This window comes from Hyperoodon ampullatus, assembly GCF_949752795.1.
Source record: "Hyperoodon ampullatus genome assembly, chromosome: X".
Classification (NCBI taxonomy): domain Eukaryota; kingdom Metazoa; phylum Chordata; class Mammalia; order Artiodactyla; family Ziphiidae; genus Hyperoodon; species Hyperoodon ampullatus.
In genome coordinates, this window is record NC_136913.1 from 75864728 (window position 1) to 75877595 (window position 12868).

The 12868-nt window shown below is 37.0% G+C and overlaps 1 pseudogene across 1 annotated transcript in view; it reads left to right on the forward strand.

The window, feature by feature from the left end:
- The first annotated feature begins 1078 nt into the window (after positions 1–1078).
- Positions 1079–12868, forward strand: part of LOC307069736 (C-terminal-binding protein 2-like) — a 194649-nt pseudogene continuing 182859 nt past the window's right edge. Inside the window, exon 1 of the transcript in view lies at positions 1079–1194. The product of the transcript in view is annotated as a C-terminal-binding protein 2-like (transcript). The remainder of the gene's footprint in view (positions 1195–12868) is intronic.

A 12868-nucleotide genomic window follows, 5' to 3' on the forward strand; every position in this document is an offset into this window, starting at 1 on the left:
AAGACCAGACACTAAAAACTTTTAGAGGAGAACATAGGAACAACACACTTTGACATAAATCACAGCAAGGTATTTTTTGATCCACCTCCTAGAGTAATGGAAATAAAAACAAAAATAAACAAATGGGACCTAATGAAACTTAAAAGCTTTTGCACAGCAAAGGAAACCATAAACAAGACGAAAAGACAACCCTCAGAATCAGAGAAAATATTTGCAAATAAATCATCAGACAAAGGATTAATCTCCAATATATATAAACAGCTCATGCAGGTCAATATAAAAAAAGCAAACACCCCAATCAAAAAAATGGGTAGATGACCTAAATAGACATTTCTCCAAAGAAGATACACAGATGGCCAAGAAGCACATGAAAAGCTGCTCAATATCACTAATTATTAGAGAAATGAAAATCAAAACTACAATGAGGTATCACCTCACATCAGATAGAATGGGAATCATCAGGAAATCTACAAACAACAAATACTGGAGAGGGTGTGGAGAAAAAGGGAACCCTCTTGCATTGTTGGTGGGAATGTAAATTGATACAGCCACTATGGAGAACAGTATGGAGGTTGCTTAAAGAACTAAAAATAGAATTACCATATGACCCAGCAATCTCACTACTGGGCATATACCCAGACAAAACCATAATTCAAAAAGACACATGCACCCCAATGTTCATTGCAGCACTATATACAATAGCCAGGTCATGGAAGCAACCTAAGTGCCCACTGACAGATGAATAGATATATAAGATGTGGGGACCAGGAGAAGATGGCGGAAGAGTAAGATGCAGAGATCAACTTCCTCCTCACAGATACATCAGGAATATATCTACACGTGGAAATGCTCCTATAGAACACTTAATGAATGCTGGCAGAAGACCTCACACCTCCCAAAAGGCAAGAAACTCTCCACGTACCTGGGTATGTAGGGCAAAAGAGAAAACAGAGACAAAAGAATAGACACAAGACCTTCACCAGTGGGAGGGAGCCATGAAGGGGGAAAGGTTTCCACACAATAGGAAGCCCCTTTGTGGGCAGAGAGTGTGGGTGGTGGAGCGGGGACCTTCGGAGCCATGGAGGAGAGAGCAGCAACAGGGGTGCAGAGGGCTAAGCGGAGAGATTCATGCACAGAGGATTGGTGCCGAACAGCACTCACCAGCCTGAGAATATTGTCTGCTCAACCGCCAAGGTGGGCGGGGGCTGGGAGCTGAGGCTCGGGCTTTGGTCGGTGAGCAGGGAAATGACTGGGGTTGGTGGCATGAACACAGCCTGAAGGGGGCTAGTGCACCACGCCTAGCTGGGAGGGTGTCTGGGAAAAAGTCTGGACCTGCTGAAGTTGTAAGAGACTTTTTCTTCCCTCTTTGTTTCCTGGTGTGAGAGGAGAGGGGATTAAGAGTGCTGCTTAAAGGAGCTCAAGAGACAGGAGCAAGCCGCAGCTAACAGCACAGACCCCAGAGACGGGCATGAGACACTAAGGCTACTGCTGCCACAACCAAGAAGCCTGTGTGTGAGCACAGGTCACTTTCCACACCTCCCTTCCTGGGAGCCTGTACAGCCCGCCACTGCCGGGGTCCTGTGACCCAGGGACAACTTCAATGGGAGAATTCATGGCACTCCTCAGGCTGGTGTAATGTCATGCTGGCCTCAGCCGTGGCAGGCTTGCCCTGCATCCGTAGCCCTGCCTCACCCTGGCCTGAGTGAGCCAGAGCACAGGAATCAGCTGCTCCTTTAACCCCGCCCCAGAAGAGCAGATGCCCTCAGGAGACCTACACACAGACATGGGTCCAAATCCAAAGCTGAAGCCCGGGAGCTGTGGGAACAAAGAAGAGAAAGGGAAATCTCTCCCAGCAGCCTGAGAAGCAGTGAATTAAATCTTCATAATCAACTTGATGTACCTGCATCTGTGAAATACTTGAATAGACAATGAATCATCCTAAATTGAGGAGGTGGACTGTGGGAGCAAGATATATTATTTTCCCCCTTTTACTCTTTTTGTGAGAGTATGCATATGCTTCTGTGTGAGATTTTGTCTGTATAGCTTTGATTTCACCATTTATCCCAGGATTCTGTCCATCCATTTCTTTTTTATTCTTTTTTTTCTTTTACTTTAAAAATTTTTTTCATAACAATTATTTTTTATTTTAATAAAGTTATTTTATTTTATCTTACTTTCTTTGATTTGATTTTATCCTCTTTCTTTATTTCTTTCTAATTTTTCTCACTTTTATTCTGAGCCGTGTGGATGAAAGGATCTAGGTGCTCCAGCCAGGAGTCAGTGCTGTGCATCTGAGGTGGGACAGCCGACTTCAGGACACTGGTCAACAAGAGCCTGCCCAGCTCCACATAATATCAAATGGCAAAAATCTCCCAGAGACCTCCATCTCAACTCCAAGATCCAGCTTCACACAATGACCAGCAAGCTACAATGCTGAACACAGTATGCCAAAAAACTAGCAAGACAGGAACACAGCCCCATCCATTAGCAGAGAGTCTGCAGAAAATAATAATAAGGGCACAGGCACCCCAAAACACGCCACCAGATGTGGACCTGCCCACCAGAAAGACAAGATCCAGCCTCATCCACCAGAACTAGTACCCTCCACCAGGAAGCCTACACAATCCACTGAACAAAACTTAGCCACTGAAGACAGGCACCAAAAACAATGGGAACCACGAACCTGCAGCCTGCGAAAAGGAGACCCAAAACACAGTAAGATAAACAAAATGAGAAGACAGAAAAACACACAGCACATGAAGGAGCAAGGTAAAAATCCACCAGACCTAACAAATGAAGAGAAAATAGGCAGACTAACTTAAAAAGGAATTCAGAATAATGATAGTAAAGAAGATCCAAAATCTTGGAAATAGAAGAGAGAAAATACAAGAAACATTTAACAAGGACCTAGAAGAACTAAACAGGAAGCAAGCAATGATGAACAACACAATAAATGAAATTAAACATACTCCAGAAGGGATCAATAGCAGAATAACTGAGTCAGAAAAACGGAGAAGTGACCTGGAAGATAAAATAGTGGAAAAAACTACTGAAGAGCAAATTTTAAAAAATGAAAAAAATGAAAAGAACTTAGGACAGTCTCAGAGACCTCTGGGGCAACATTAAACACACCAACATTCATATAATAGGTGTCTCAGAAGAAGAGAAAAAGAAAGGGATGGAGAAAATATTTGAACAGATTGCAGTTGAAAACTTCCCAAATATTGGAAAGGAAATAGTTAATCAAGTCCAGGAATCACAAAGAGTCCCACACAGGATAAATCTGAGGATAAACGTGCCAAGACACATATTATTCAAACTATCAAAAATTAAATACAAAGAAGATATACTAAAAGCAACAAGAGAAAAACAACTAAAAACACACAAGGGAATCCCCATAAGGTTAACAGCTGATCTTTCAGCAGAAACTCTGCAAGCAAGAAGGGAGAGGCAGGACATATTTAAAGTGATAAAAGAGAAAAACCTACAACCAACATTACTCTACACAGCAAGGATCTCATTCAGATTTGATGGAGACATTAAAACATTTACAGAAAAGCAAAAGCTAAGAGAATTCAGCACCAGCAAACCAGCTTTACAACAAATGCAAAAGGAACTTCTCTAGGCAAGAAACACAAAAGAAGGAAAAGACCTACAATAACAAACCCAAACCAATTAAGAAAATGGGAATAGGAACATACCTATCAATAATTACCTTAAATGTAAATGGATGAAATGCTCTCACCAAAAGACACAGACTGGCTGAATGGATACAAAAACAAGACCTATATATCTGCTGTCAAAAAGAGATACACTTCAGACCTAGGGACACACACAGACTGAAAGTGAGGGGACAGAAAAAGGTATTTCATGCAAATGGAAATCAGAAGAGAGCTGGAGTAGCAATTGTCACATCAGACCAAATAGACTTTAAAATAAATACTATTACAAGAGACAAAGAAGGACACTACATAATGATAAAGGGATCGATCCAAGAAGAAGATATAACAATTGTAAATATTTATGCACCCAACCTAGGAGCACCTCAATACATAAAGCAAATACTAACAACCATAAAAGCAGAAATTGACATTAAAACAATCATGCTACGGGACTTTAACACCACACTTTCACCAATAGATATATCATCCAAAATGAAAATAAATGAGGAAACACAAGATTTAAATGATACATTAAACAAGATGGAATTAATTGATATTTATAGGACATTCCATCCAAAAACAACAGAATACACAAGTTTCTCAAGTGCTCATGGAACATTCTCCAGGATAGATCATATCTTGGGTCACAAATCAAGCCTTGGTAAATTTAAGAAAATTGAAATTGTATCAAGTATCTTTTCCGACCACAATGCTATGAGACTAGACATCAATTACAGGAAAAGATCTGTAAAAAATACAAACACATGGAGGCTCAACAATACACTACTTAATAACCAAGAGATCACTGAAGAAATCAAACACAAAATGAAAAAATACCTAGAAACAAATGACAATGGAAACACGAGAACGCAAAACATATGGGATGCAGCAGAAGCAGTTTTAAGGGGGAAGTTTATAGCAAAACAATCCTGCCTTAAGAAACGGGAAACATCTCAAATAAACAACCTAACCTTGCACCTAAAGCAATTAGAGGAAAAACAACAACAACAACAAAAAAAACCCTAAAAGTTAGCAGAAGGAAAGAAATCATAAAGATCAGATAAGAAATAAATGAAAAAGAAATGAAGGAAATGATAGCAAAGATCAATAAAACTAAAAGTTGTTTTTTTGAGTAGATAAAAAAAATGATAAACCATGAGCCAGACTCATCAAAAAAAAAAAAAAGGGAGAAGACACAAATCAATAGAATTAGAAATGAAAAAGGAGAAGTAACAACTGACACTGCACAAATACAAAAGATCATGAGAGATTACTACAAGCAACTCTATGCCAATAAAATGGACAACCTGGAAGAAATGGACAAATTATATGAAATGCACAACCTGCTGAGAATGAACCAGGAAGAAATAGAAAATATGAGCAGACCAATCACAAGCACAGAAAGTAAAGCTGTGATTAAAAATCTTCAAAAAAAAAAAAAAAAAAAAAAAAAGCACAGGACCAGATGGCTTCACAGGCGAATTCTATCAAACATTTAGAAGAGCTAACACCTATCCTTCTCAAATTCTTCCGAAATATAGAAGAGGGAAGAACACTCCCAAACTCATTCTATGAGGCCACCGTCATCCTGATAACAAAACCAGACAATGACGACACAAAGAAAGACAAATACAGGCCAATATCACTGATGAACATAGATGCAAAACTCCTCAACAAAATACTAGCAAACAGAATCCAACAGCACATTAAAAGGATCATACACCATAATCAAGTGCAGTTTATTCCAGGAATGCAAGGATTCTTCAATATAGGCAAATCAATCAATGTGATACACCATATTAACAAAATGAAGAAGAAAAACCATATGATCGGACTTCCCTGGTGGTGCAGTGTTTGAGAGTCCACCTGCCGATGCAGGAGTCACGGGTTTGTACCCTGGTCCAGGAAGATCCCACATGCCGCAGAGCGGCTGGACCCGTGAGTCATGGCCACTGAGCCTGCGCGTCCGGAGACTGTGCTCCGCAACGGGAGGGGCCACAGCAGTGAGAGTCCCGCATACTTCAAAAATAAATAAATAAATAAATAAATACATATGATCTGGTCAATAGATGCAGAGAAACCTTTCAACAAAATTTAACACCCATTTATGATAAAAACCCAGAGAAAGTAGGCATAAAGGGAATTTTCCTCAACATCATAAAGGCCATATATGACGAACCCACAACCAACATCATCCTCAATGGTGAAAAACTGAAACCATTGCCACTAAGATCAGGAACAAGACAAGGTTGCCCACTCTCACCACTCTTATTCAACATAGATTTGGAAGTTTTAGCTACAGCAATCAGAGAAGAAAAGGAAATAAAATGAATCCAAATAGGAAAAGAAGAAGTAAAGCTGTCACTACTTGCAGATGACATGATACTATATATAGAGGATCCTAAAGATGTTACGAGAAAACTACTAGAGCTAATCAGTGAATTTGGTAAAGTAGCAGAATACATAATTATTGCACAGAAATCTCTGGCATTCCTATATACTAATGATGAAAAATCTGAAAGTGAACTTAAGAGAACACTCCCATTTACCATTGAAAGAAAAAGAATAAAATACCTATGCATAAATCTACCTAAGGAGACAAAAGACCTTTAAGCAGAAAATTATAACACCCTGATGTATGAAATTAAACATGATACAAATAAATGGAGAGATATACCATGTTCCTGGATTGGAAGTATCAACATTGTGAAAATGACTACTACTACCCAAAGCAATCTACTGATTCAATGCAATCCCTTTCAAACCACCACTGACATTTTTCACAGAACTAGAAAAAAAAATTCACAATTTGAATGGAAACACAAAAGACCCCAAATAGCCAAAGCAATCTTGAGAATGAAAAATGGAGCTGGAGGAATCACGCTTCCTGACGTCAGACCATAATACAAAGCTTCAGTAATCAAGACAGTATGCTACTGGCACAAAAACAGAAATATAGATCAATCGAAAAGGATAGAAAACCCAGAGATAAACCCACGCACATATGGTCACCTTATCTTTTTTTTTTTTTTTTTTTTTTTTTTTTTGCTGTATGTGGGCCTCGTGCTGTTGTGGCCTCTCCCGTTGCAGAGCATGGGCTCTGGACGCACAGGCTCAACGGCCATGGCTCACGGGTCCAGCCGCTCTGTGGCACGTGGGATCTTCCCGGACCGGGGCACGAACCCATGTCCCCTGCATCAGCAGGTGGCTCCCAACCACTGCGCCACCAGGGAAGCCACTCACCTTATCTTTGATAAAGGAGGCAAGAATATACAGTGGAGAAAAGACAGCCTCTTCAATAAGTGATGCTGGGAAAACTGGACAGGTACATGTAAAAGTATGAAATTAGAACACTTCCTAACACCAAACACAAAAATAATATCAAAATGGATTAAAGACCTAAATGTAAGGCCAGAAACTATCAAACTCTTAGAGGAAAACATAGGCAGAACACTCTATGACATAAATCACAGTAAGATTCTTTTTGACCCACCTCCTAGAGAAATGGAAATAAAAACAAAAATAAACAAATGGGACCTAATGAAACTTAAAAGCTTTGGAACAGCAAAGGAAAACACAAACTAGACCAAAAGACAACCCTCAGAATGGGAGTAAATATTTGCAAATGAAGCAACTGACAAAGGATTAATCTCCAAATCTACAAGCAGCTTATGCAGTTCAATAACAAAAAAAAACAAACAACCCAATCCAAAAATGGGCAGAAGACCTAAATAGACATTTCTCCAAAGAAGATATACAGACTGCCAACAAACACATGAAATAATGTTCAACGTCATTAATCATTAAAAAAATGCAAATAAAAACTACAATGAGATATCATCTCACACCAGTCAGAATGGCCATCATCAAAAAATTTAGAAACAATAAATGCTAGAGAGGGTGTGGGGAAAATGGAACCCTCTTGCACTGTTGGTGGGAATGTAGATTGATACAGCAACTATGAAGAACAGTATGGAGGTTCCTTAAAAAAACTAAAAATAAAATTACCATATGACCCAGCAATCCCACTACTGGGCATATACCCTGAGACAATCATAATTCAAAAAGAGTAATGGACCAAAATGGTCATTGCAGTTCTCTTTACAATAGCCAGGACATGCAAGCCACCTAAGTGTCCATCAACAGATGAATGGATAAAGAAGATGTGGCACATATATACAATGGAATATTACTGAGTCATAAAAAGAAACAAAATTGAGTTATTTGTAGTGAAGTGGATGGACCTAGTCTGTCATACAGAGTGAAGTAAGTCAGAAAGAGAAAAAAATAAATACCGCATGCTAACACATATCTATTGAATCTAAGAAAAAAATAGGTCATGAAGAACCTAGGGATAAGATGGGAAGATAGACACAGTCCTACTAGAGAATGGACTTGAAGATATGGGGAGGGGGAAGGGTAAGCCATGGCAAAGAGAGAGAGTGGTATGTACATATATACACAACCAAACGTAAATTAGATAGCTAGTGGGAAGCAGCCGCATAGCACAGGGAGATCAGCTCGGTGGTTTGTGACCACATAGAGGGGTGGGATAGGGAGGGTGGGAGGGAGTTAGACACAAGATGGAAGAGATATGGGAACATATGTATGTGTATAACTGATTCACTTTTTTATAAAGCAGAAACTTACATACCATTGTAAAGCAATTATACTCCAATAAAGATACAAAAGAAAAAGAAAATGTGGTATATATATACAGTGGAATATTAATCAACCATAAAAAGGAACAAAATTGGGTCATTTGTAGAGACGTGGATGCATGTAGAAACTGTCATACAGAGTGAAGTAAATCAGAAAGATAAAAACAAATATCATATATTAATGCATATGTGTGGAATCTAGAAAAATGGTACAGAAGAACGTCTTTGCAGAGAAGAAATTGAGACACAGAAGTGGAGAAATAAATGTATGGACACCAAAGTGGGAATGCAGTGGGGGGTGGTGTTTGTGGTGTGATGAATTGGGAGATTGGGATTGACATGTATACATTGATGTGTATAAAATGGATGACTAAAATGAAAATGAATAAATAAATAAATAAACATTTATAAAAGCCATAAGGATGAGAGCAATATATAATATAATAAAATAAATAAATATATAATCCTGGAAATCTGTATAGTCAAATAAGTAGAAACTTCAAAGAAGTGGAAAATCCAATATCCAACGAATTTATGAAAATACGATTAACTTTACTTATTAGAGAATTGACAATCAAAACCACAATGAGACACTAATTCACACATGAATCTCTCTAATTGTTTTCCTTCTTAATTTTCTTGGCTAGTATTGTGATTTCCTCTTCAGAATATATTTTTAAATTGGCTTATTAAATTTTATTCAAAAACATGGCAGAATCGAGAATTGACACATTGAGTATAGTTAATCCCTCAATCCAGAAAAATTATTTCCATTTAGTTGTCTTCTTTTATGTAGTTCAAAAAAGTTTGATAGTTCACCTTATATAGATTTTGTACAGATTTTATCATTTTTATTCCTAAGTAAATGGAATTATTCTCTTAGGAAATCTAGGACAGGTATTGTGGTAATTGACCTTCCATGAATACTAAAAAAAATAAAAAAATAAAAAATAAAAACCTTCAATATTCTGACATTTATAATTTTTTTAGTTCTCAGTCTACTCATCCAAGAAGACTTTATACAAGAGAAGAACAATTTGCTTTAAAAAGGAACAATCAGGGAATTAAAAGTTGCTCTCAGAAGCTAAAAATATGTTTTTAATAATAGTTCAGACATTAGACATTAGATAGAGTGGAAGATAATATAAAAGTCTCTCTGAAAGCAGGAGATTGTAATGTTTTGCAAATAATCTATCTGCTTACCTCTATTCACAGCCCCTTTGAAGCAAGCAGAAGCTAATAACAGGTTCTGGCAAAAGGAACACATTTATAAATTAACTGTCAGTTACAGACTGAAGCATAGAAGAGAGAGTTTGAGTTATTTATGCCTGCTATAGTAATAATAGGAAACCTCATACTTGGATAATAGTGCTACAAGATCAAAGCTGCCTGAAATGCTCTGTGACATTTTTAGGTACATTTTCAACAACACCTTTTTGTTCTCTCAGATAGTATAATACAATGCAAAGGGAAGCATTACACATAAACTATTTTATCAGTGGATATTTTGTGACTAGTAAGTCTCTATATCTCTATGACTATTGATTTTTTTTTGAAGAAAATTTAGCCTAGACAATTTAAGAGGAAAGTGTTCAAAAAGTACTGGCTAAACTATCTATATAGTTGGAAATTTAAGCCTGTCCACATACAGTCATGAATGGAACAACCCGTTTTAGCGTGGTAAACATTTTAATTCAGGTTTACATGCTCTTACTCTTAGAAGTTATAGATTAGAAGAGGTAATACATTATTTAATGATAGACCAAAGATTAAAATATGACTATTAAAGATCACCATACCTACATTATTTTAATGCAGTAAGAAGCAAATTCAGAAAATATGATTATTTCCTTTTCACACAGACAATTTTTAAAACAGAGATTGACACATGTACTGGAAGGTCCAATGAGGTTTTCTTGTCCAAACAACCTCACCCTTTAATTCTATTCTCTCAAATGAGAAAATCTACTCTTTTTAATCAATAGTATGTGCATTAATTCAAACCATGTCTTGCTCCCTCTTAGGAACTCTATGAATTTCTAACTTCCTGTGATCACCTTTGAGCTTTTGTGCCCCTGCTGAATAACTGAAGCATACCAGAAAACAGTACGTTTTTGTGTACTTTTTCTTTTTTAAAACACTAGCATGCGCCAAAAGGAATTTGCTAAATACACGGTGAGTGTTTCATAACTCTTCAAAAAGTTATAGCATGGGTTCTTAATGCACCATAACATATTAGTCAATATAAAACCTTTGAAATACAAGAGAGAAAAATAAAATGTATCCTTAAAAATTAAAATGAAGGAGATTATGGAATCAAGAAAACATCCTGGTGATTAAGAAAAGTTAGATAATAATGTACACCCACTCCAAACCACACACTCACAAAACCAATGCAAAAGATCATCTTAGTTGGGAGTAAATTTTTACAAGTATTACATTTTTTAAAGGCAACAGGTTACACACATGCTTTTATAAATGTTCAGTTATTATAAAACAAGGAAAACACTTTAGTAATTATATTCATTAATATATCAAATAAAAGGATTTTAAATAGTGTGGGTTGTAGTTTTTAAGGGGAGGGTATATATGTTTAAATGTAAATAATCCATTCCAAATGGACAATATCATGATTTCAATAGGCAGTTTATTTTTAATTGGCATTTAGATCATTCTAAGTTATTAATTACTTTATTTAGGTGTAATGAGGTATAATTTATATGCAATAAACATTATTTTAAACATATAATTCAATAAGTTTTGAAAAATATATGAGTTCAAAATTACTAAAATCAAGACAAAGAACCTTTCCTTCCTCCACATCGCTGGTACAAAGCAATGACTTATGTTTCTGCTGTTATTGTTTTGCCTTTACTAGAACTTCATATAATGGAATCTTACAATTCTTAGACTCATTTTTCAAGATTTTTGCTCTTAGCATAATGCTTTTGAAATAATTCTATATAGTTGTATGATCAATAATCATTTCTTTTTTTAATTGAACATTTTATTGAGATAATTATAGATTTGTGTGCAGTTGTAAGAAATAACATGGAGAGATCCTGTATTTGCTGTACCCAGTTCCCCACAGTGATAACATCTTGAAAACCTATAGCACCACATCACAACTAGGGAATTCACATTCATACAATATACCTATCTTATTTAGATGTTTTTGTTTTATTTGTATTTGTGTATGTCTGCGTGTGAATTTAATTCTACACAATTATCACATGAGTACGTAGGTTTATATATCCACCACCGCAGTCAAAAGAGTTCCATCAGCATAAGGCTCCCTCATGATCCCTTTTATATACACACATACCTCCTACCTGTACAGCCCCAATTGCAAAACTTTGGCAACAACTACTCTGTCCTACATTCCTAAAAATTTGGCATCTTAAAATTGTTTTTTTGTTGTTGTTTTTGTTACACGGGCCTCTCACTGTTGTGGTCTCTCCCATTACGGAGCACAGGCTCCGGGAGCTCCGGCTTAGCGGCCATGGCTCACGGGCCCAGCTGCTCCGCGGCATGTGGGATCTTCCCGGACTGGGGCACGAGCCCGTGTCCCCTGCATCGGCAGGCGGACTTTCAGGCACTGTGCCACCAGGGAAGCCCTTAAAATTGTTTTTTAAGTGGAATCAGGCAATAGGTAACCTTTGGGATTGGTACTTTTTTCACTTAGTATAATTTACTGGAGATTCATCCACGTTGTTGGATGTAACAATATTTATTCATTTTATTGCTGAGGAGTATTGCACGATACATCAGTTTGCTAGGGCTGCCATAACAAAGAGTCACAAACTCTGTGGCTTATAAAACATAAATTCATTGTCTCACAGTTCTGGAAGCTAGAAGTCTAAAATCAAATGTCAGTGATGTTGGTTCCTTCTGAGGGCTGTGAGAGAAGGAGCTCTTCCAGGCCTTTCTCCTTAGATTGTAGATGGCTGTCTTCTCCCTACATGCTCACATTGCCTTTCCTCTGTATGTGCCTCTGTGCTCAAATCTCCCCTTTTTGTAAAGATGCCAGGTGTATTTGATTAAGACCTCATTTTAAAATGACCTCATTTTAACTTGATTCCTTCTGCAAAGATATTATCTCCAAAAATAACGTCATATTATGAGACACTAAGAGTTAGGACTTTAATATATAATTTGGGGGGTACAAAATTCAACCTATAACAATTCACCTACTCACCCTGCAAAATCCATATCCTTCTGACATGTAAAATATATTCGCCCTATTTCAACATCCCAAAAATTTTTAACTCATTCCTGCATTAATTCTAAATCCAAAATTTCATCAAAATATCATCTATATCATGTATGAAGGATACTCAAGGTATAAGTCAACTGCAGGCAAAATTCATCTCCAACTATATCCTGTGAAACCAGAAAATTAGTTGTCTGCTTACAAACTACAATGACAGGACAGTTATTGGGTAGATATTTCTATTCCAAAATGGAGAAATTAGAAGAAAGAAAGGGATCATAAGTCAGGTCCCAAGCAACTCCAAAACATAGCAAGGCAAATGCCATTTTTAA